The 25,921-nt window shown below is 44.7% G+C and overlaps 2 protein-coding genes across 2 annotated transcripts in view; one reads left to right on the plus strand and one right to left on the minus strand.

Annotated features, from left to right (window-relative positions):
• Positions 1 to 24,914, minus strand: part of CIAO1 (cytosolic iron-sulfur assembly component 1) — a 251,841-nt gene extending 226,927 nt beyond the window's left edge. The window contains exon 1 of the mRNA XM_078667004.1: positions 24,838 to 24,914. The gene's annotated coding sequence lies outside the window, so the exon portion shown is untranslated. The remainder of the gene's footprint in view (positions 1 to 24,837) is intronic.
• A 40-nt stretch (positions 24,915 to 24,954) lies between these two features.
• The window catches only part of STARD7 (StAR related lipid transfer domain containing 7), a 158,910-nt gene continuing 157,943 nt past the window's right edge, over positions 24,955 to 25,921 (plus strand). Inside the window, exon 1 of the mRNA XM_078667008.1 lies at positions 24,955 to 25,142. The gene's annotated coding sequence lies outside the window, so the exon portion shown is untranslated. The remainder of the gene's footprint in view (positions 25,143 to 25,921) is intronic.

Raw genomic sequence — 25,921 nt, forward strand, 5'->3', positions numbered from 1 at the left:
AATTTTTTGGTAGATATATCCATAGTGAATGGCACACAGCTGATGCACACTGAAGATATCTGGTACCCCAGAATACGAGAGGTAATTATTCAAAGAGAGTAGTGATACCCCGAATTTACAAAGTGCTTAGAGATCATGTGAGAGGTTTTCGGGACATCCATCCCAATTCCTAAATTAAATCATAACATTCGAAGCATGTCTGCACCTAAGCATGACTCCAATCTCCCAGCAAAAGTGGTGGATGGGCAAAGAGAGGAGTTAAAAAGTTGCGTGGCAGCACTTGTATCGAATTAGTAAGCGGGATTCGATTTAGAGTGCTTCCAGGGTTGTTCTAGCTGTAGAGAAATGGCCAGACTGGACGACGCTGGCTTTCTTCATTGTTGCCAAATTACTTGTGTTCCCACGTAGAGGCTTTTGCCACCAACATCGCAGGGTTTGTCGGCGACTGCGAGGTTTAAAGAAGTGAAGCAGTTGCGCGGCTGTGGCAGGCGCGTGACGGCTGGAGGAGTGCAGGGACTGTGGCAGGCGCGTGACGCTGTACGAGTGCAGCGGCTGTGGCAGGCGCGTGGCGGCTGGAGGAGTGCCGCGGCTGTGGCAGGCGCGTGACGGCTGGAGGAGTGCAGGGACTGTGGCAGGCGCGTGACACTGAAGGAGTGCCGTGGCTGTGGCAGGCGCGTCAGGCTAGGCCGTTTCAGGCTAGGCAGGCTTTCCAAGCAACGCTTCTAGGTATTCGGCTCGCGCTGAAATCCCCACTTCACGTTAGCACCTGGTGCCTAACTGCAAGACACATACACGGCAATTAGTACAAGGGCATGCATTGGTTTGGCATCACCTTCTCCTAGCAACTGTAGCGTCACGTATCTTGGCTATACAGTGCCCCCACGCGCGTCTTTTCAGAGATAGTCAGGGCCTCTTCAGCTCTGACGGGGGACACAGTTCTCACCAGGAAATTCAAAAGTTGTGCCCTCTGTGATCATTTATTTTTGTTGTTCGAAGTTTGTCCTGTGCGAGTGGGGCGACGTCATCAGATCCTTAGTATTCTCCCATTTAAATCACCTGTACGACCACAGAAAGGCACTTGCAAGTATTTATTACCCAAATATGTCTGTCGTGTCCTTGAGGCCAACTCCAGACAATAGTCAATTAAATGAATAATGCATTCTTGAGGAGAGGGTGGAGCAAGTCATAGGTAATTAAATACATAATGCATTCTTGGGGAGAGGGTGGAGCAAGTCAATAAAATTTATAGCAGGGGAACAGCCTTTTAGCAGAGTAAACGCTTTCCTCTGACATATGCACATCTTGTGATCTCCAGGTCACAAATTCAAATCCAGGAGAACCTACTTAGCTTTTCATCCTTTTCAAGGGATACATTCTGTACTTCTAAAGTTGGTAACAGACTGGTTATTAACAGCCCTCAATGAGTGGGAAAAACCATAGCATTAAACCTATATAAAAACGTATGTACCTAGAAATCACAAAACCCTTTTGTCAAGTGAAATCAAAGCATCTTTTTTTACTTCAGTGTTGAAGAAAACCATCAACGGCCCTTTAATTCAAAATAAATAATGGGAATCTCCAGAAGCCTTTTCTGCCCTTGCTACTAAAGTCATGACTGTTTAATCATGAGAACGCTTGCAATAAAGCATAGTCCAAGCATTCTGAAATGCCAATTTGCGTAATCAAACTATGTAAAGTTTCAACTCGCTCCTATTTAAATCCGATAAATAAAAACAATATCGACATCTAATAGATACTTGAAGGACGCTTGTTAAGTTGTGCTATATGCTATTATTCTATTCATGTTATTATATTCCGACTGCTTTGAAGTGCAGGGGAGCGAAGAATGCCGGAACGAAATGAAAAGAGAAAATGGGGAGGCAGAACAGGAAAACGAATTGGAAAGAGAAGGAGGTCAAATATTATACTGAGTTAACTGCTTACTAAACTCGCATTAAGAGCGGAATCTTCTGTAGGCTCGGCTTGGCCTCAGTAGGTGGGCAGGAAGTGGGGCATACAGAGAGATTCAGGGAGTCATTGTGTGAGGTGGACCGCACTTAGGGGATACATGTTATGGCAATAAAGTGGGCGAAAGGGGTATTATTAAATGAAACCTTTTTGGGTTAAAGAAAGATTTCTGAAAAAGGTAATAGACACATTCATGCAATTTCATTCAAATCAACTCCCAGTTTCTCCACCCATATCTAGTCTGCCTCTTTGTGACTTAAAGTTGTGAGGATTAAGGTGATATGGTGCCTCTTGGTATTCCCCATATCCATTTTTCGGGAGTTTGAGAGTTCTGGAAGCTGTGAAGTGTGGGGTTAGAGGGAACACTTCTCAAAGTGTTGAATTATATATAAACCGTTGTTGCTCATCAAATAAGATGTTGACCTCCCATATTTATGAAAACGATTCTTGCCTCTGGAAACAGATCACTTTCCAAGGTTGCTGTAGGAATCTTTGATAATTCCAGCACTTGTAACCAAGACCCAAAATTATTCAGCCCCTTGCTTAAGGTTTTCAGCAGTGAATGACATCTGAGTCTTTTTTTTTATTTTTTGACTTTCTGACTTAGGAATCAAATAAAACGCCAAAATATCTTAGTAGTGCTTTTGCGCCCAGCCCTTATCCTTGAAGGATTCCTTTGCTAGTTAGTGCTCCTGGAATTTTTTTTACGTAATGTATTACTCTTGTATATTCATTTTTAAACAGCCTGTCCTAGTCTCCATCAGCTCCTGTGCACCTTGGGGTCCACCTCAATAAAAACTAGTCCCTACCTTGAGATAGAGTGAGACTACCTGTCAGTGTACATTGGTGTTTTAAAATCAGTTGTTCAATCAGGGTCTATACTTGCTGTGTTTCTTAATACCTCATGAAAATCGAAAGCTACATGGTTCATCAGGACCGGGATGAATTCTTCAAACGTCAAATTTATTCATGTGTTTTAAAACAAATCTTTTGGAAAATTCACAGTAGCCAATTTAGTCGCCATAGTGCTAGCACCAATCTCCTCGACATAGTGTAAACACAGAATATGTTAGCTGCTTCTGGTGTGAAAAACTGAAAGTACCCACTTAAAGACATTTTGTTAACCAAATTCCAGCTTGCCTCAGATGTTTTTTGCTTATAAATACAGACTGCTTTAGTTGTCTAGAAGTTCTCATGTCATAAGTTCCACAAATGAATTTAAAATAAAGAGAAATGGCGAGAGCAGCCTTAAGGTCAGTACCTTTCCGTCTTTGGCTTTCATGTGTTTTTTTTGGTTAGCCACTGCTTGAGTGGTCTGCCTTTCGCAGATGATTACATTGTCCCATTTGTTGTTCCTATTAGGGTTTGGTGATGAAGCTTCAAATAGTGCTTTTGTTAGATTGCAGATGAGACATGGCAAAGAGCTTGTATTTGTGACAGCGTGCTCAAAGATGGAATTTGCTCTCTGATTTAATATTTTAATTGCTAACTCATGGCTTTTTTGTGTGAATTAGGCAGTAGTCCTGCTTTCTTTGAAAACAGGCATTTTATAGTTTTGTTTGGCTTGCGGTTTCTACATAACTTGACAGTTTAACGTGTGACAAGTTTAAAAGTGCATCTTCCAGCTACTGTGGCATCATTACTGTTTTCTAATCTTGGCAAGATCCAAGTCCAAGAACTTAAACAGACAAAAATCACTGAAATGACTAAAATCAAGAACATGTGCAGTCATTGATTTTTCGCTCCTTGAGTCGGACCGTTTTGATGTTGTAGCGCAGTGTTCGCAAACTGTGGGCCGCAAGCTGAATTTTGGTGGGTCGTGAAAATCTAAGCAGTAAATAAAGATGGCTTAAAATTCTGTATTTATCTTGACACATTTGCTGCATTTCAAAGACGGAGGTCAGTGGTCCGGCTAAATCTTCTGAACAATGGCTGCTTATGTTTTTAGGTTTCGCCCTGGGCGTTACAACTGCATAGCAGTTGCTCCGCCCACGGCGAAACCTCATGATCCTACATATCGACTTTGGTTCAGCCTCTGTCTCCCATTGGCTAGCTCCATAAATGGAGGCTAGCCATTGGGAGACAGAGGCTGTCAATCACGCTTTCTGGTGAAAACGCGATTCGGGGCGTTTCTGGGACTTTTTTTAAGTCCCGCCCCTTTGTCCCGGGCTGCGCTGTCATTGGCTGCCAGCCCGGGACACCCCCGTGATGTCATTCCCCGGGCCGCGCTGTGATTGGCTGCCGGCCCGGGACATCCCCCCCTGACGTCATTCCCGGGCCGCGTTGTGATTGGCTGCCGGCCCGGGACCTGACTTGTTACACAAGCACCCACACAAAGCGTTATAGAGGTTGCACACTCTTTTGTGTATACCTGGAGGTGCCCTTGCCGAACCCTTGGAATGCGATGGCCTCTTGAGGACTGAACTTACAAAACGTTGCATTCTTCCTTAAAGATTTGCAGCTGAAAACAGACAGACTTCGCTGTCAGTGATAAAGAGTCGTCACTCAATAGAAATACCGTCGCTTCAACAGCCTCACAGCTGATTGTTACTGTCTCGAGGGCTGCGCGCACACAGACTAGTCCTGGCGTAAGGCGGGGTAGAGGAGGAGATCAGCTGACGCCATCCAGTCACGTGACCCGCACCTCGCGCTTGTCCTGTGTATGGAGCCAGTCACTGCAGCTCCTGGGCAGGGATAGGACGTCGCGGTGTACGGCGAGTGGCAGCGGCGGCCCAGACCAGGAAGTGAACAGCAGCAGAAACTACCGCCACAGCAGCAGCACCATGGCCTCTCTCTTCAAGAAGACCGTGGATGGTAAGTGTGGGGCCCTCCAGCTGCAGGCGGGTGGTGTTTTAGAGAGACTTTCTCCCTGGGAACAGAACTAGGTATGTAACTAGAACTATACACCCCGAGCTGCCCTCCACCACACAAAGGGTGCCCCCAGCCCCTTCAGATCTCACTGTCAGAGAACTCCCAACTGATAGCATTTTTCAGCTCTCAAGTTGCCCCACTTGTAGTTTCGCAAGCCTATCCTGAACTCTATGAGGATTTTCTTGTTTACTGTCAAAACAATATTAGACCAAAACATTTCAATTAAAAGTGAAACATCCTTCTAATGTCAAGAGACCCTCAATTCTAAAAATCTGTGACATGAGGGTTATTTATATTTTTGCTGCGATTTAGCTACCCCCAAGGTACCACCTGCCCTTCCTGCGCTTACTTTGCTGTTTTGGGGGAGCTGTGTGGGTTTCGGTTCTTTGGTCGAAGTTATTAAGCAGATGCAGGGTGATGTTGTTCTTGCCCCTAATAACGTGCTCCTTTTTGGGAGGGACTGTCTTTCTACCTGTCTATCCAATTCCTCCTTCCTTTCCTGATTGACTCATGTTCCTGTGGCTCTGATGTCACCCGGCAACAGGATAAAAATAGACATTTGTATTCACTGACGCGCCTCTCTGACGTTCTTGTGCTGCCTGCCGTTGTGTGCAAACTGTTGTAAAGGCGTGCTTTTCAAGGAACCACGCTGCAGAGTTGCCGCTGCCCATGAAGATCGTTTTATAATTTGCTCAGAGTTAATATAGTAAGGTGTCATCTCAAACAAGCAAATACAAAGCACACAAAAACCAATTCTACCATTACCAGCTTCGCTTACCTTCACTTCACGCTCATTTGTTTATATAGAATCATCATGTGATGCGGAAGTGGTGCTCATGATCCTTTTTTTTTTTTTACTGCTCTCATCCAAACACTTTAATATATATATTTTGTTCTCGTTACCACATTGGAATTTCTGTCAAATGATCTTTGGACAACAGATCTTTTAAACAGTTCACCTATCGCACAGGGTTGTTAAGAAAGTGTACACATTCGGTAAATTACAAACTTTCTCCAATCTCACGTTGAACCCCGTGACCTGGATCCGAATTTGGTTACCTGTAGATGGTAACCAAAAGCTACATATAAACGTATTTAGTAACTAACTCCTTTTGTATTGCAAATAATGTCACGGATATACACTAACATAAAGTGATGTGCCCAGGATTAAACCGTTTGGATAAACTGGAAATCGAAATTGTAATGCAGAACTCTTGGTTTCGCTGTCAGCAGTCTAGTAGAGAACATAAGGAATGTGTGATCGTGCCAAGAATGACCCTTATTTTATGTTTCACCTGTGCCAAGCGATTAGTCTCTTTGGTTACTACTGCAACTACTTCAATTGAGCATGGTCACTGTATGACTAAATCCAAAAGTAATGCTCTTGTACTGATTAGACATTTGTATAACTAACGTGATTTTTTTACGTTGAGCTTCGAATTTACATTAATATTTATTCTCTGAGGGCACTTTCACAGATTTTTGTTGTTGTCTGATTCTTCTTTGAAGAAACTACAGACACAATGACAATATGTGCCCTGATTATTTTGAATATTTTCTGCAACCAAAAATTCCTCAAACTTCATTTCAGTCTCTAGAGTTAACCTGATTTGTCACATCACGTTACGACCATTGCTTTTTGTTGCGTTAGACAATTGCTTCAATGGAAGAAATGAAAGATTTTACCTTCTAGTCTAGGTTATGTTAGCTAGGCAAATGAAAGACCATCCCTGGAAATAAAGTGTTTTGGCAACGTTATGCTAGATTGCAGCCCTAAAACAACATGAGGAGGCTAGAATTTTTATGACGTTGATATTGCGTTAGTCAAATTTGTAATTGTACACTTAGGAGAATGAATGGTTGGCTTTAATTAGTTGCTGCCTTTAATATGTGAATGTCTGCATCCATCTTTCACTTTAAAAGAAAAGTTAAGAACAGTGCTTAAATAAGGAATCTCAGAACCACCGTTTCCTCATGCCTTTTCCTTGATGGAAATTTAAAGAACACAAAATGTTACCCCATGTGTTTTTGAGTGATCAGATTGCTTCATGCCACGGGAACTCCAATTTTTCAGTTATGCTGTTTCCCTTGGCGATTATTTCTGTGGGAGTTGCTGTCTAGTGGCTACAGTGTTAACTGTAGAACAGCAAGGAGACCCGAGTTATATATAATCTGTTTTCTCTCCTGATTAGAGTAAATCATTTTGGGCAAATATTTGTACTTCCCTATGCTTCAGATCCGATATGTCAACCAGACGCCTCCCTCTAATAAGCTACATGTACATACTGTATATTACATTGATATGGTAATCCAGCTTTGTACTAATTTGTTCTATTAGCCTTTATGGGAAAGGACATGCCTCTCTTCTTTGCGTGCCCTTCCCATCATAACTCTTAACACACTTCTGCACACTGTAGATACACTGATGAACTTTTATGAAAAATCGCCTGCAGTCAATAAGGCAAAGAGGAGAGTGGCTTTCTCAAGTCCCATCCTCTATCTGATGAGTGCAGTTGACTAATGTACCCAACCACATTGATTAAGTAAAGGAAACATAGGGGCGGTGAGATGTATTTAGACCATTCATTTGTAATGGTGTGTTATGTAATCTTTTGCGTTATGTTTTAATTACCATAGCACATAAAGTGCAGAAGCCCACATCAGTATTAACCCTATTTTTGTCAAGGAGAGTGGGAAGTGTTTTTAAGCCGTTAAAATTGGAAAAGTACATATGTATGAAACCGCATATATTTATTGTATGTGTTTCATGCTCTCTTTGTAGCTTTGAATTGCCATGAATGCAGAAATGTATTTTTCACCTGCCATTCCCTCACCAGATCAGGCTGCTGTGTCATTAGCATGTCACTGCTAATCTCGGTGATTAATGAAATTAGGGCTTTCGAAATGAAAGCTTGGGTCGAAGTCTCTGTATAATTTTATCCCAGTTATTTGGTTTTATGAGTATTTGCCGGATTATAAGGGCAGACAATGTCTGTATACCACGTTTCTGATACAGTACTAAAAATATACTTTTGTATCAAAAGCAAAAACACATGTGGAGTGAGCCGTAGGAAGATGGTGCGGAAAATGACACACTATGTTAAGGCAAAGCAAGGTGAAATTGAGACAATAATGTTTTACATTGTTAAGGCGATAAAGGAAGTGATGGGAGGGCTACCAGCTGGCCACAGTCCGACTTGATCACTCTTATTAACTTGCGTTGTGGTCTCCACTAGTTTCTTGCCTATTCCTTGCACATGCAGGGTATTGGTTCTGCTGGGGCATGGAGCATTACCTGTTTAGGATTTATCAAGAAGGAGATTGTCTGACTTTAATAGCATATGGCGCAAGAGAGAAGTGTGGGACGTGAGCCCTTACTCAAAATTGATCTCTTATTGGGCAAATTATGTGCATCTTTAAAAATATGAACCGGCTAGAATTCCCTTGTTACCAAATATAGCTGTGTACTAAGATTTTAACTCTTTTATTGTGAATATATAGTTTTCGATTGCACATGTAGCTTGATCAAGGCCTTTTAATAAATAAAGTGTAAAGATTTTTAAATAGATGAATGTAAAACCTTTGTAGCCGTTAATGGCCACGGACTTGCTACTTTCTGTCGATCTCTGGTCGCAGGGGCGGGGGGACACATAGACAGTATCGGAGGGGCCGTCTGCTTCCGGGATGTTGGTCAGGGGGGAGAGTGGACCTTCCATTTCCGGCACGGTGTGTTCCGGCGCTGGTTGTTAGCCGTTAATGGCCACGGACTTGCTACTTTCTGTCGATCTCTGGTCAAAGGGGCGGGGGGACACATAGACAGTATCGGAGGGGCCGTCTGCTTCCGGGATGCTGGTCAGGGCGAGAGTGGACCTTCCACTTCTGGCACGGTGTGTTCCGGCGCTGGTTGTTCGTGTATCGGTCTGTCCTTTCCCTGTACTTTTCTGTTGCCCGTGCCTGCCTGCTAGTGAGAGTCTGTGTGGTGTGCCCTTTCTGTGTTTGCTTTTCTGTCTGCGTCCGTGGGGGTTCTGTCTGTGTCCGTGCGGGTTCTGTCTGTGTGTGGGGTTCTGTTTGTGTGTGTGTGTGTGTGTGTGTGTGTGTGTGGTGTTTTGTCTGTGTGTGTGTGGTGTTCTGTCTGTGTGGTTCTGTCTGTGTGTGTGGTTCTGTCTGTGTGTGTGTGTGGTTCTGTCTGTGTGTGTGTGTGTGGTTCTGTCTGTGTGTGTGTGTGTGTGTTGTTCTGTGTGTGTGTGTGTGGTTCTGTCTGTGTGTGTGTGGTTCTGTCTGTGTATGTGTGGTTCTGTCTGTGTGTGTGTGTGGTTCTGTCTGTGTGTGTGTGGTTCTGTCTGTGTGTGTGTGGTTCTGTCTGTGTGTGTGTGTGTGGTTCTGTCTGTGTGTGTGTGTGTGTGTGTGTGGTTCTGTCTGTGTGTGTGTGTGTGTGGTTCTGTCTGTGTGGGTGCATGTGGCTCTGTGTGTTGCTCTGTGTGGGTGCAAATGCAATACGTCTCGCATTTGCAAGAGATTAAGCTATTGGCATTGTAAATGAAAATGCCATTTATTTATCTATTTTCAAAACCAACACATAAATAAAAATGTTGTCATTTACAATGCCAATAGCTCAAACTTTTCCAAAGGCGAAACCATTGCATTGTAAATGCTTGTTATAGTTTGTTTTCTCAAATGTCTGACAAGCTCATTTTTAAACCATTGAATTGCTGGTCACAAAGTCACACACATAAGTAATGGTTCTGTTTTGCTCACATATGAAGGGAAACAATTAGAAAACATGTCATCTGTAAACTTACCAGACATAATGCAGTAGTCAATTTTTTCAAAATCCATTATCCTTTAACTTTTACTTTACTGGAAAACAGGCAAATACTGTGCACTTGGGGATATTTTCACCTATGAATGACCTGATGTTTTACCTTATATAATATGATGTTTGTGCCATTTTATACAATTTTGTGCTGGTTTAACTATGACATTGCCTGATCACAAATAGCTGGCTGCATCGCAGCTGTTTTCAGTACCAGTGGACTCATAATGCACGTACGTAAATTATTGGAATTGTGGCAGTATTGTTAGCAAGGACTTATCTTTTCAGATCAGAAAATAGAAAGACTATTTGATATGTTCTATCAGCAACACACCAGTTACATTTACATAATGCTAGAATTTACAGGACAAACAATCCAAATATAATTTTTTAATGAGCAATTATGGGCGTTAATTCGTTGTAAAATACATCTGGCAACTTAAGTGATATATTTTTGTTGCAAAAAGGGCATAGTGATTTTCGTCAAGAGAATTATGAGAACGAAAATGGCTATCATAGGCATGGGGTGTAGGATGTCTGTTTCTGCAAGGCACATTGGCTATTTATGGTATTAAATGGCCGTTCAATACATCTGGAGCCTACATTACTGGTTTTTGATAGGAAAACAAGCATAGCTATTTTGTACATGGTGGATGATGGGTATTAAATTGCTGACAACCTCGTGATGTATTTTCCCGATTCTTGTCAGGGGTTGAAATAGCTATTTTGTTCATATGGGTGTTAAGGGGCCATTGAATACATGCCCACTGTATTCTACTGATTCCTGCTTGGAAAATGGGAATAAATAATTTTTACATGGGAGGATTATGGGTCGTAAATGGTTCTTACATGTACCAGGCATGGTGTTTTACTTAGTCCTCTTGATCATAATGGGTATAATGATTTTCTACTTGGGGGAGGATAGGTGTTTAATGGCTGTAACATATACCTATCACTGTACTTTCATGATTCCTGTAAAGAACCTGTATTATCTATTTTATGCAATGGGAACTATGGGCTTTAAAGATCTGTTAAATATGTTAGGCCATATGTTCCAATGCACGAGTACTCACAAACTTTTTCTCAGGGCCAAAATTAGAGTCCGGATGGTGGCCGAGGGCTGCACAGATGGGCTTGCGCGATGGGGCGGTGGGAGGGGAGGGGTCCGTGGGGGCGGGGCAACTGGGGAAAAAAATATCCCCCTTTTTGAAACATTACTAGACAACGCTGTATTTTGAAATGTGATATATATATATACACACACGTATATGTATGTAAGTACCCCAAATAAATACTGTCAATATTTTTATTCTTACTGGGATCTGTGTATTTCGGACCATAGTTTTCCATCTTTGCCTTGTTTTGACAAGCACCCAGTTCCCTGCTCTTAGGCTCTCAGCGGCGCAGACACTTGGACACACCCTTCGTTTGTCTTTCAAAAGACACAACTCATATCCCTATGCCTCTTAATGTCGCTCCGAACAACTCTTAATGGCCCTGTTGAGACTTTACAGTACCAAGCCCCAAGATCATCCAGCAAAACTCAGAAGCGTACATGCAAAGTGCATTGACAGAGGCAGGTTTCATGTCCTCTGTCCATCGCTGTGCACACTTAAGCTCATGAAACTTAACACATGCATGTAACCCCAGGCAATACGAGCATCAATGACAGCAGGCTGCCATATTCTTAATGGGCCTAGACAGTACATGCATAAATGGTCCCATGCTGTAATGTGCATGCATGGGCCCACACAATACATGCATTTGTGTACTCAGGCTGTAATGCACATTTACAATAACACAATGAACGTTGTGATGGGCAAGATACCTACTGCCTTCTTACACTGCCTTATCCTAGTCAATGAGCTTGCCCAACAATGCAGCAGAGGTATTGTAGTGACATCTCTAAAATGACCATCATCTATGGTAGGTGCATGTCATTTCAGAATAATGCATGTATCAGGCAGCACGTCTACTACTAATCTTCCCTGAGCCCTACACACAATGACTCTGCTCATAGGGTCTGCTGTGATCCTAGGCTTTCATTCTGACCTTGCGCTCTAACTCTGACCCTACCTTATGACTTTCATGCTAGCCATATTCCTCTACTTTTCTCCCGCATCCTACCTCTACCCGCCACTTTGGCCTTAATAATTCACTTTTTTCCTGACCTGTCCTGCAGCCTGGCACTCTGTCACAACTTTACTCTTCTCCCATTGCTTTGCCCTCAATGTACACCACTCATTATACCTCTCCCCCTACCCTTGCTTATTTCCTTATCTCATAAATGCCTCTCACACTGTCCCTACTCCCGCTTTCTATTACTATCATCTCAATCCGCGCCCAGTACCTCTTTGCTCTGCTCATAAGCTTCCTCTGTCTGACCCTCCGACCTCATTATTCCACCCCTCTTCACTCTGCTTATACCCATTTACTGGCCATTCTATTTCACTATGCTCATAGCCTGTCTTTTTGCACCTACTCTGGCCCCAATGTCTTAAACTTCATTCACACTCTCTACACCTTGACTTTTAGTGCTGCTCCTGCTCTCTCTCCATCACACTCTAGCCACATCTGGTCACACCTTTTTGGTGCCACACTTGTCTACTTTATTAAGCATTATTTTTCTCACTCGTCTCATACCATATCAAACTGCCTACCCTTTCATTGTGATCTAACACCTCATCCTACGCCTAACCTCTCATTGAACGCTAACTCACCACTCTACGCCTACCCTTTTGTTGAGCCCTACTGCGTCACTCAGCGCCTACCCACTCATTGTGTCTTTACACCTTTGCTCTACTGAAGATTTACTCTACTGATAAGCCAGTCCCTTTGTCCTTCATGCAGTTCTGCTTTACACCTTCACTTCACTGCTTCCCTTCACTCTGCTGCTTTCATCATTGTGTCGTACCCCTCATTATATCCTTGCCCATGTCCCTGACTTAGCACTCAGCTTCCATATAGATCGCTCAATTTAGTCCTTACTTATAAGCCAGCCAACTCTTTCTGTCCTTACTTTGCTCCTGCCCCCTCACACTCCTCATAACCTGCAATACCCTTACTCTGCGCTCTTATTTCATATTGTTCCTATTCCCTTGCTCTCTTCTGTTAACCCTTAACCTTTCCATACCTCCTTACTGTGCTTCTCATTCCGCTTTTATGCTTTACTCATTTGGAGTCTGCAAGTCGTTCTGTTTTTCCTTTCACTGTCCCTTCCCCTTACTTCTACCGTTTCATTCTGCCTCTGCCCATTCATCTCTATGTACACACTGTACTACTGTCCCCTCAGCTCTGACTCTACCTAATGTGTGCCAAAACAAATAACTATTTGCTCTTCAATTCTGCAGCATAAAAAAACCTGATGCTACATCAGTGCCAAGACGGATAGTGTTGGATGACTATAAATAAATATACTTTCTAAGGAATGCATACAGCAAGCTGACTTGCCTGTAATAAATGTTAGAAATATTGCCTGCAACACAGGCACAAATGTTTTACTCAGGATCGCACAATTTAATAAAATGGGGAAGCTGGGATTTATACATAAATTATCCTGCTGGGCTGCTTCCGAGGCATATAACTTTGTGTATAAACTGCATTTCCCCCAATTCCACCTGTAAACTTTCCATAGCACCACTGTTGTGAACAGAGAGCCTTTAGTATCCCATGTACCTAAAGTGAAACCATGCCATAAAACAAAAGGCTAGGCACAGCCCAGGGATCCACGTGAGGACATCGCTGGATCCTTAATTCATTTATTCTGTTTACACCACGTGCCTGCTCTGAGACGATGAGGAAGGAAAGTCCGGGCTTAGGTGAAACCCTAACTATAGAGACAACTCTGATTTAGGGGCACCAATTGAGAGATTAAAGAGCCACACTGCCTGTGAGCAGCACGTACAGGCAGTACAGGCAGCACAGCCAATGCACTCAATGGCAGGGTGAGCAAGTGATGCCAGAGAGGCAGGTGAGGGGGGTGGTGGTGGTGGGGGGCTACAGTTCAGGATACAAGACACTGGTTGTCATTGTATACCCCTGTCATGCTTTTCCCGGCATATGCGTCCCCGATGAATTACAACAGGCAGAAATGGTGCAGATCCCTTGCCTGCTGATTTCCACTGGGCGGCATAGAATGGACTGGCAGGCCACAAGTGGCCCGCGGGCCCACTTTGAGTACCACCTTTTTTAAAAAAAAAGTATTTACTTTTATTGAAAAATTTTATATAAACGTCAAGGCAGAAAAATATATTACATTCAGTCCCAATTCCAAAACGGGGAAGGAAAAGCAATACAAAGAACTCAGCAATCAATGTAGAAGAGGGGGGGAGGGCAAGGCAAAGCTAAAGCATATACAGCACAGTAAGTGGAATATGGGGTTAGGGGGAAATAGGAACATCTGGGGCATCTACAACAGGTGGCGTACATATATCTCCACGGTAGCCATTCCAGGGTCCCCATATTCTACACCATTTCCGGGGTCGACCCCGGGCCAAGTACACAGTCTTTACCCTGAACATGCACCAATCCATGTTGTCTTTCCATGCCGCGACCGTAGGCGGCCTCGGGGATCCCCACAATTGAGCAATATCCCTCTTAGCAATCATGGCCCCCATGGTCACCCACTGTGTTTGTGTTGCATTGTGATCCGTCGGCTCCCAAACATTTAGTATACAGCGTCTAGCCTCCGGCAAGAGTGCAATCCCCGTCACCTCGTTCATCACTTCATGTACCCCGCTCCAGAAGGTCGCGATCTCACGACATTCCCAGATAATATGAAGGAATGTCCCCACCTGCCCACATCCTCGCTTACACAGACCATCCTCAGAGAAACCCATGTGGACCAAGCGAGGGCCTGTGATATAAATCCTATGCAGAATCTTAAGTTGAACCAACCGGAGTCGAGCTGGGATCGCGACCTCCCTTGGCGAGGAGATCGCAGATTGCCAGTCCTCGTCATCCAGTTCAAGACCGTCACTTGTCCACAATTCTCGAAGATGCAATAGGAGGTCTGATCTATCATTGATTAGTTTTTTATAGACTAGAGGGAATGGTGCTGTCGGGCACGTATCCATCCAATAATCTATCTTCGAGCGGAGACGATTCTGGAATTACCTCCCCGACCGGGAAAACAGACCTCAAAGCATGACGAACCTGGATATAACGGAAGTATTCAGAGTTGCTTAAATCAAATTCCTCCCGCAACTACTCAAATGATTTCACCTGACCCTTAACCCAAAGGTCCCCAACCTTACTAATGCCAATCAGGTCCCATTTATCGAACCCCTTGGTATTCCACAGTTTGCCAAGTTTATCAGAGCCAAACAGCGGGGTCGCCCGAGTCAAACGATCTGTCCATCCCGTCGCGCTAGTTGCATCCCGCCACAGGCGCACCGCTATCCTAGTAGGTCCTGACAAAGCCTTGATCACCGACTTGGAATATAGCGCCCTATAAGAGTTGCCACCAGGCAAGAGCCACCTATCCATAGCAAAGGCGGGGTTCGGGTCGGGACCAAACGTACCGTGATTAATCGCTCCCAGTTGGGAAGCCCAATAGTATTGCTTGATATCCGGGAGAGCAATACCCCCGTCTAACCACGGGAGTGTCAGTTTAGCGAGCGAAATGCGAGGTCTGCCGTCCCATATCAATTTCCTTTGAAGACCCTCTATTGCCCGAAATTAACTAGCGGGAACGACATCGAGAGTATTCTGAAGAGCATAGAGGAAACGAGGTAGAGACATCATTTTGAAAAGGGCAGCACGACCAAGCGGTGAAAGTGGAAGCCCACGCCAACCCGCAATGTCTTGCTTCAATCTGGACAAGAGCGGAAGGAGATTACGTTCGTACCGAACTGTGGGGTCCAATGAGATATAAATACAGAGGTATTTAAACCCCGTGTGCGCTATCTGAATGGGACAGTTGCGTGGGAGAAGAGGGACGTCGCCCGAAAGGACGTATAGATAGGATTTCGTTCAATTAATAATGAGGCCCGAGTTCCGACCAAATGAATTCAAGACATCGCATAACACTATCAAAGATTTTCGCGGCGAAGTCAGATATAGTAATATATCGTCCGCATAAAGCGAGATATGATCTTCGAATTCAGAGGACCACTGAATACCTTTCATCGATGGTTCCCAACGAATCCACGCCGCGAGAGGCTCAAGGGCCAAGGCGAACAGGAGAGGCGACAAAGGACAGCCCTGAAGCGTCCCCCTCTCCAGACCAAACGGAGTTGAGACGCGGCCATTAACAACAATTTGCGCCAGGGGGTCCTCGTAAAGCAATCTAGCCCAACCAATAAACCCTGGTCCGAACCCAAACTTAGCCAACGCGGCCCATAAATATGACCATTCCACGGTATCAAAGGCCATCGTGGCATCCAACGACGCCAAGATGGCCGGCTCACGCAACGTCGATGCTCTCGCGAGAACACCATGTAGGCGCCGGAAATTCAGGGCGGTGTTCCTATGCGGGATGAAACCGGATTGATCCGGGTGTATCAGCTCACCAATGATGGTGATCAATGTATTGGCCAGGACCTTTGCAAGAATTTTAGGTTCGGCTTTTAATAGGGAAATAGGACGATACGACGCACACCTGTCTCTGGGCTTCCCCTCCTTTTGAATCACCACAATGGTCGCTAACCGCTGATCACGGGGGAGAGAGCCACACTCCCGAGACTCCAAAAACATATCTCGCAGATATGGAGTAATTTTATCAGGTTTCAGTTTGTAAAGTTCAATAGGTAGGCCATTAGGACCCATTGCTTTCCCTGATCTCAAGGAGCGAATCGCTAATGCTACCTCATCCGCTGTTATTGCGGCATCCATTTGTTCCCTATCAATGTCAGAGAGTCGCGGCAAGGAGATATCCCGTAACAAGAGATGTGAGTCCTCCTCCGGTCTATCAGAGACCGAGGAGTACACCGTCCGGAAGTGATCCGCGAACTGCTGAACGATCTCTTTAGGGCAGAGGTCTTCAAACTTTTTGATGCCGAGACCCCCTTGTAAAACCTTTTTAGGCGTAAGGACCCCCTTACGACAAAAGATTATAGAAACTGGTACTCATCATCAACAACTATCGACAACCATAGATGCGCCTGTTAGATCTCATCACATCCATCCATCCATCATCCATCATTCATCCACCCACACTTTCACACATCCATCCATCCACCCTTTCATCCTTCATCCATCCACCCTTTCATCCATCCATCCACCCACCTTTTCACACATCCATCCATCCACCCTTTCATCTTTACATCCATCCACTCATCATTCATCCACCCACCTTTTCACACATCCATCCATTCATCCTTCATCCATCCATCCACCCTTTCATCTTTACATCCATCCACTCATCATTCATCCACCCACCTTTTCACACATCCATCTATTCATCCTTACACCCACCCATCCATCCTTCCATCCATCCACCCACCCTTCATCCTTCCATTCATCCTTCATCCACCCATTATTCATCCACCCACCTTTTCGGTGCCTCTCTCATGGGGGTGGGGTCAGTATCTCTCTGCGTCTTCTTCCTTCTTCTTCCTCTCTCATGGGAGAGCATCTCTGTGCTTCCCTGCTTGGGGGGGTGGGGGGGAGCAGACAGGCTGTATAAACACCTCACCGTGAAGAACAGTCTCAGGCACATTTCTCCTGCACAGGCGCCAGGTATGAGGGCTCGTGGGACTTGAACCAATGACTGTAATGTCCTTCTGCTGTTTACTATGTGTGTTTGTAAAGCGCTCTGATACCTACGGCTTAAGCTAGCGCTATATAAAACGTTAAAAATAAAAATAAACCCCACAGCTAAGTCCATTGATTGAATTCAAAGGGCTACAGCCTCCTGCCCCAGACACCCCCCTCCCCCCCTCTCCCCAGCACATGTAAGTGAGCCCGGCTGAAACAGCTTCGGGACACACAGAAAGGCACACCCGAGTACTTCACAGGTCTTCAGAAGACCTTTACTTGTTAATAAGGCGTGAATTAGGCCTCCGCCGTGATCACCCGGCCTCAATCAGCCTGACGCCAGGAACTGCTGCACGCTGCAACAGAATCTGCGACCCCCTTCCCAGGACTCCACGACCCCCCTGGGGGTCGCGCCCCACAGATTGAAGACCTCTGCTTTAGGGTCAGAAACCCGATCACCACCATCCGTCTCAATCACTGGCACGACCCGACTAGCTCTATCCCTCTTATCCAACCATGCAATTAATTTAACAGCCTTATCCCCTGCATCATAAAGGCGTCCCTGTTGCTCCCTACTCATGGCCTTAGCAGCGTCGGTGACCAAAGCCCTGTAGTCAAGTTGCTTCAATCGTAATACATGCATTGCAGCGTGGGTCACCCCCCCCTCAAGTTCTAGCTCCAAGTCTGCTATCTCCGCCTCTATCTTGACCACTTCCTCTTCCTTCTGTTTCTTAACATTCGCTATCAATGACAGGGCCTGACCCCTGGGGACGGTCTTGAAAGCCTCCCAGAGAGATATAGCAGAGGAAACCGAACCCTCGTTCTCCAAAAAATATTGGTCAAGGGATTTTACCAAGGTTGTCCGAGTTTTGGGGTTGCGGAGGTACCAGGGATTGATCTGGGCCACCCGGCCCTCAGTCTCAGCGCCCAGCTCCAACCGGAGCCACAAAGGAGTGTGGTCGGAAATACCACGGGCCAAATGCTTAACCTCGGTAACGGAGAGGGCCTGCGCCGCCGGTACCAGCACATGGTCAATTCTGGAAAGGCTACCGTGCGCACCATAATGGAAAGTATACTGCTGTTCTGCAGGGTGCAACATTCTCCAACAATCAACCAAACCCAGGATATCAAGGAAATCAGATAGCCAGTTTTGTGCACTTCTCAGATCCCTGGGCGGGTGTCGATCCAAAATACCAGAGACCACTGCATTAAAGTCACCACTCATGAGCAGTGAACCCTCAGGGAGAGCCAGGAGAACCCGCCCTAAATCCGCAAAAGTAGTCGACTGCAGGCCAGGAACATATACAGAGACCAGAGATATGGTCCGACCCTCCCACCTACCCGTAAGAGCAACATAACGCCCTCTATCGTCGAGGATCGTGGAATCAATTTCAAGTGGGAGAGAATTCTTGATCAGGATACCCACCCCTCTAGAGCCAGATGAGAACCCGGAATGCGCGGCCAAACGGTACCCCCTCCTGTGCATAGCCCGACAAGTATTGCCAATCAAGTGCGTCTCTTGAAGGAGGACCACATCTGGGTAAAGACGCTTCAACAGTTGCAACACGACACTACGTTTTATCCAATCCCCCAAACCATTTACATTCCAACTCAGCAATTTCAGCCCTCTACCCCCCATCCCGAAAAAGAAGGAAGATCCAACCCCGAGCAGAATACAGCACCTCGGTCAAACTAGACATGAATAGATTGCCTTGCAAAGAAACACACACATTCCCCAACAAAACCCCCCAACCCCCCCAGCAACTTCCCGTTACAACACCCCCCACCCTGCACCCCTGCGAAATAGTAGAAAACACCCCAAACTTGCAGTGTGCCTGTCGCCCCCCCCCATCTAACTAGGCTACAAAAAGAAACAGAGAGGAGGAAAGAGACCCATTACTGACCCCGCCACCCCCAAAATATGGTCAAGTCAATTGTCAAAAGTATCGAACCACAGTTCGAGGCCCCAGGATACTATCTGCCGGCACCTATTCTTGTTCCGTCTGGCCCTCCTCCGCTCCACCAGACTGTTTCTCCGATGGAGGCTGATTCAAGCCAGTCCGCCACCACCTCCGGTCGATCGAAACAATAAGTCCGCTCCGCATGCTCAATTTGTAACTTGGCTGGAAAAAGCATGGCATATTTGAGGCCCATGTCTCGCAATCTTCTCTTCACACCCATGAAGCCAAGTCTTTGCCTCTGGACCGATTGGGTGAAGTCCGGGCAGAAGCTGACAGTGGTGTTTTCAAATTTTGTAGGGCCACTCGTCCGTGAGGCCTGTAGGAAAGCGTCCCCGTCTCGAAAATTGAGGATTCTGGCTATTATAGGCCGCGGCGGGGCTCCCAACTTCGGTTGTCCACCCGGAACTCTGTGAGCACGTTCGATCGTGAAAAACTTGCTCAGTCCCTTAGGTGCAAGATGGCGAACAATTAAGTCCTCGACAAAGAGGTCAGCTGCCGGATCTTCCGCCTTTTCCGGAACCCCTATGATACGGACATTATTCCGGCGAGCCCTCCCTTCATAATCTTAGAGGCGATGTAGAATGAGATCGCTGTTGGTCTTCAAGCGACGGACATCAGTCTGCAGATCAGTGACATCACCCGTCAGACTGGATGTCTTAATGTCCAAAGACTTGACTTTCTCATTAGTTTTGCCCAGATCTGCACGGATCAGATTGACGTCAATAGCCACAGTGTCAAGTTTATGTGCGAGAGCCTCAATTTGGTGCCCTAATGGGGACTTGATTTCATCGATCGCGGCCATGACATCTTGTAGTGTCGGCTCGATCGCCGAAGTAGGCGGCTCCCCTGTGCCAGCTCCACCGGGAGAACCCTTAGGCTGGGTATAGCGATCCATATTGTTAGATTGAGTGGAGCCACCTTGCCGAGTGTACTTCGGTTTCAGCCTGTCACCCTCCGGTTTCCCCGCCATTAGGGGAGAGGGGCCAGCGTGATTCGATGTAGCCAAGCAGGAAAATTGCCACCCCTGGCCTCCACGGGCGAAAACAGCCCCGGCCAGAGGGCCCAAGTCGAAAGATCTCCAAAACCAGCAAAAGCAGTCAGAATCACATTCGTGGGTGACCAGGCAGCTGTCTGTAGGCACAGGGGTAGGCTCGTTCCCAGTCACAGGGCACTTTGAAGGCGAAACCGAAAGTGAAACCAATCAGACCGGTCGTGCCAATCCCCTTAGGCTGATGTTGTTCAACGACAGCTCGGGTAGCATGACCACTCCACAGCCGGGCATAACGGAGGCGTAGGCCGCAATCTTCAAAGCACCGTAACTCTGGCTCCCGGGGTCCGATTAAAAATCCGAATGCAGATTTTGCCTCACGCGTGGTTCGTCTTCACGAGAACATCAATGAAGGACAGGATATAGGACAGGATAGATGTGGGAGGTTGCGAGGGTCTCGGGAGCCCTAAGCTCACGCGGCCATCTTGGTTGCGCGCAAAGCTCCTCCGTCCACCTTTCTAAGGTATGCTTTTGGAAACAATAAAACATAAGGAATGGTGTTTTACTTAATCCTCTTAGGGTAAAAAGCATAGCGATGTTCCTCCTAGGGGATGATGGATGTTTAATAACACCCATAATCTCCCCCGAAGAAATTAACAGTTAGTTCTTACAGAAATGGGTAAATTATAATATCATGTAAATGCAATGTGCATTTAACATCCATCATCCCTATGTTGAAAATTGCTTTGTCCATTATCGCAAAAGAAATTAGTAAAACACCATGTCTGGGACGTGTAATTCATTTGCTATCCATTATCCCTCATATACAAATGTTTTATTCTAATTTACCTAATAAGGATCATTAGTATACAGTGGTATGCAACAGCCCTTAGAAACCTTGATTTCCTAATGCTGAAACTATATTTACACTTTTTTAAATGAATAATGAAAATACTGTGTTAGGAACATGCAACTTAATTTAACACCACTTATCCTCCATGAAAAAATACGCAATGCCCATTATCCCAACAGAGTTAAGTAAAACACTGTGCCCAAGATATTGCAGCAGCCATTCACTCCCCATAATCTCCCATGAAATATTACCTATTCCCATTTTCCCAACAGGAAACATTAGTACACAGTGGCAAATGCATTCAACAATCCTTTGAAGCCCATAACGCCTCTTATGTAAAATAATTAATTACCATTTCCTTACCAGAATCATGAAAATATAGTGCTAGCTTCTGTAACAGCCACTTAACCACCATATTTTGAAAATACCTGTAGTCAATAAGCCAAGAGAAAAAAAGCACAGGGCTGGCTGCGCGTAATAGTAATCTACCATCCATAATTTCTCACCTGTGTAAAAATTTGTTATTCCACTTTTCCTAATAGGAACTATTAAGAGTACAGTGGCAATGGTATTCACCTGTCCTAAAATGTCCATAATTCCTGAAGTAGAAACTATCTACTACTCTTTCTTTGAAGGAATATGAAATGGCCATTTAAAAGCCATCATCTACAATGCAGAAAATCACTATGCCAATAGTAATAGATAAAACACCATGCCTGGGATATGCAACAGTCATCTACCATCCACAATCCCCATGTAAAAATGAGTTATTCTATTTTTTCAACACTAACATTTGGAATACTGTGGCAATGGTATTCATCAACCTTGAATAGCGATAATCCATTATGCGGAAACTACCTGCTACACTTTCCTTAAATGAATCATGAAAGTACCATGTCAGGTATGTGTTACAGCCATTTAATGGCCATAATCCCCCATGTTCAAATTAGCTATTCCCGTTTTTCCAAAAGGAAGAAGCATAGCACTGAGCCTGGGACATGTATAGTCCATTTAACACCACACAAGCCCCCATAAAAAAATAGCTATTTCCATTTTCTCAACAGGATACATTTTTGCATGTTGGCAAATAATTCAACATCCATTTAAAGCCCATAATCCTCCATGTGCAAAATACCCAATTACTCTTTCCTTGCAGGAATCATGAAAATATAGTGCCGAGAATGTTTAACTGCAATTTAACACCCACCATTCCAAATGCAGAAAATAACTATGCCCATTTTCCTAACAGAAACCAGTAAAGTATGTACCACATCTATTAAACTGAGAAGCCTTTTCAAACCATATTAACCTGTTATACATAGCCCAAGTGCCTGTAGAACATTCTAACTTACAACGTGTGACTTTGCTGCCAGTAATTCAGTGGTTTAAAAAGCGTGCATTTGGCAGACAATTGTAATAAAACTATAAAAACAACCTGTTATGTAAACAATTTTAAATGCTAAAAATGAGTGAACTTTCCGTTTGTATGTGTGAGTATTAAACTGCACTGCCATCTGTGGACGCTTCAGAACGCAGCCATGATCCCCAATGATCATTTTAATATATCAGTTCAACGCCTACACCTTTTAACTCTACAGTGCTTGCCAAACCTACTATTAAAATCAGATTATGACAATTAAGAGGGAATCTTTTCAGATATTTCTACTCTTAGATATCTCTATGACACTTTTCATGAATAATACAGGCTATCAGCCAGACTATGAATAAAAACGTGTTTAGATGTACATACATGTGCTATCAGACCCCAACAGCTTAATAAAGCAAGTGCACATTTTCCAACACTGTTAGCAGACAGTCATCTGAAGTCTGAACCCGTTTCTCAAGAGTGCAACCTACTCAAACGGTGCCAGTGGGATATTTGAGGGTACCTCTTGTAAGTGAAAACAGAAAATAAACTACGGCCTTTACTCTTCCAAAATATCAAGTGTGGCTTGCTTTATTGGGTTGCAGCTGGGCTAATTGTACCCTCTAAAAGCAGTGCCCACGTCTTGTTCAATGTAGAGATCCCAGCTTGCACTAAGAATATGGCACCTTAAACCACAATGAATTGTCAGGCACACAGTGTCTAACTTGCACCAGGTAGGAAGAAGCTTTGCAGTGTTTTATTTTGCAGGTTATCGAATTTTAAACATCTCATTGTTAACTCTCGACTGTACTCTGAAGTGTTTTTCCTCTTTGTCCTGCAATTGGAAACCCTAATCTACAACTGAGAAAGCAATCCCGTCTGTACCAGCATATAAATGCCTTTCCTGGCTGCTTCTTAAAATCATGTGCATGTTTGCCATAATCTCTGTGTTTCTGAAGACTGCTCACAACTCATATCAAAGATCACAACCTCACCTTCTTTGAAAGTTACACCCCTGAAAGCTAAAAATACCTAATCATCTCTGGCTCATCTACTAACCCCACCAACCATTTGCATGAACTCGCATAATTACGGTACAATAGAAGAATTCCTAATCGATTTACCAATGGTATACCCAAGGACTTAAAGAAAACAGACTTTGTTGTTTACGCCAATGATGTTGCAGTCATCGCCCAATCTTTCAGTGAAAAGGAAGCGCTAAGAACCTTAAAACATCGCTCAGCAGAATCTATGGATGGTACATGGAGTGGCAGTTTACCCTCAACACAAGCAAAACCACAGCAACATTATTCACCAGAAAGTAGATCAAAAAGCATCCAAAGATCAACCTTAATGGAGAGGAAACAAAGTGGGTCAACAAGAGCTCCAACCTAGGGGTGACACTTGCCTCCAAACTCAGCTAGAGAAACCACATTGAGAAGACTTGCCAGAAAGCATCAACCAAACTGACTGCCTTGTACCCACTTCTGAGGACTAAGTTAACGCTTATGCGGAGCAAGTTACGTGCAATCAACGCAATTATTCTACCAACAATTACATATGCTTCACCAGTGTGAGGCGGTTGCTAGCCTAAGTATCGGAAGCCTCTGCAGACACTACAGAACAAGTCCTTACGGTTAGCAGCTGGTGCTCCTTGCTTCAAAAGAACAGCAGACCTCCAAGGCGCATACATGCCAACATTTTAGGACAGGGACGTGGGAGATTTAAAATAAAAAAACCAGAAGAATGAAAATTCCCCATTGACTTCTATTGTAAAAAAATTAATTTAAGGCGGGAGACAGCTAAAATAAAGCCATTTTTAGCTTGTAAAATCGGTAGTCTCCCGCCTGAATCGGGTCTATTGGCATGTAGGAAGCCGTTGAGATACTGGTAGGCCATCTCCGCAAACTCAACAAGAAATTCTACAAAGGATTTGATCAAAAAGAAAACCCACAGAATAAAAAGTAGCTGACATTTCTGCAAACCCTTGTGACCGCTATCCGCGAGCTAATACAGAGCTGACCCTGTGAACCAATATCACCATCGACAAAGATCAATAAGAAAACAAAACAGCGACTTCCTCGGCATCCAAAACACACCACTGTCAGAAGGAATCTGACAGCCAGAGAAGACGACGACGGTTGTTTAAAATATATAAAGAGATAGAAGACTTCAGCCCTGTTGACTCGAAAGTTTTGATAACGACCAGACAGCCTCTATTCAAGGGCTCTTTTCCACATCACACAATAAGTTGGAACTGCTGCATTTTAACGCTTATACCATGTGCGCATGCTCATTAGGAATGGTAGGGTAACATACCGGTCCGCGGGCAGCTGGGCAATCGCTTCCGGAAGATTTACACGGTTTACTCCTGGGAAGGAGGCACAATGTACATTTCTTTTTCCGGGTCAGGCGCGAGCGTTTCCGGGGCGGTCTCTTTTAGCTAACTAATCAAAGACATTTTAGGGTCGAGCTGCACCAAACTACTCCCTGTATGGCTGTGTCGCTTGTCAATCAAGACAAACAAGCTTTCCTATTGCTTTTCCTTGTGAAGGCTTTTTGAAGTCGTTTGAAGACTTAAGCAAGGCAGTGGCCCTCGGATGTTAAAGGTCGGGAGGAGGAAGGTAAGGTCTTCGTTCGAAGAATGAATAAGGGGCTAACATACAGAATTTTGGCGCCGATACGACAGCGCGTTGGCAAAAGGCGGAGATGGGTTACCATAAGACTAAAGGCGATGTGAGGATTCGCCTTATGAGAGAGCCTTTGACACATGGGGCGGGTGGGGGCGTGGAAAGTGTCGCGACGTGGTCAATGTGTTAGGGAAGCTATATAGTGTTTTTTTTAGCAATACTTTTCTGCCACCGGTTTTGTTTTGGTCAGCACTGGGAAATGAACTCATTAACTTTAAGGTTTAAGGGGGGCGTAAGCCCCGCATATCACAAGCAGTTGCCAGAAGCATCTTCTTGTTGGTGTAGGATTTAGCGGTCACCCAAGGGGAAAGGCATTAAGGTCGGAGCCATAATCCTGCGTTAAGACCCAGTCGAGATACCAGGAAAGATGAGGTTTCTTGGAACGGGTAATACAACTACGAAGGACGACGTGTATGGATAGGGTTTAATAAAGTGTATCTGTAATTCCAAACGTCAATTCCCACCATGAACCAGTAATTCAGGAGATAGAGCTCGATTTTTAACTTTGAAACTACGCACTGTTCTCGTTTTCAGAACATACAGTACACTACCTCCTGGACTGCATGCATTCGAATCGATCTTGCACACAAACCATCTATTTCTTCTGGCACCGCTTTCTCGTTTGAGATAGTGACACCCATGTTACTAATTATAGTAATCTGAGCGGTAGTACAGGTTTCGGGGAGTCTCCCGCCCCTAATTCTTACACAATC

Source organism: Lissotriton helveticus, chromosome 11 (assembly GCF_964261635.1).
Source record: "Lissotriton helveticus chromosome 11, aLisHel1.1, whole genome shotgun sequence".
In the NCBI taxonomy this organism is placed as follows: domain Eukaryota; kingdom Metazoa; phylum Chordata; class Amphibia; order Caudata; family Salamandridae; genus Lissotriton; species Lissotriton helveticus.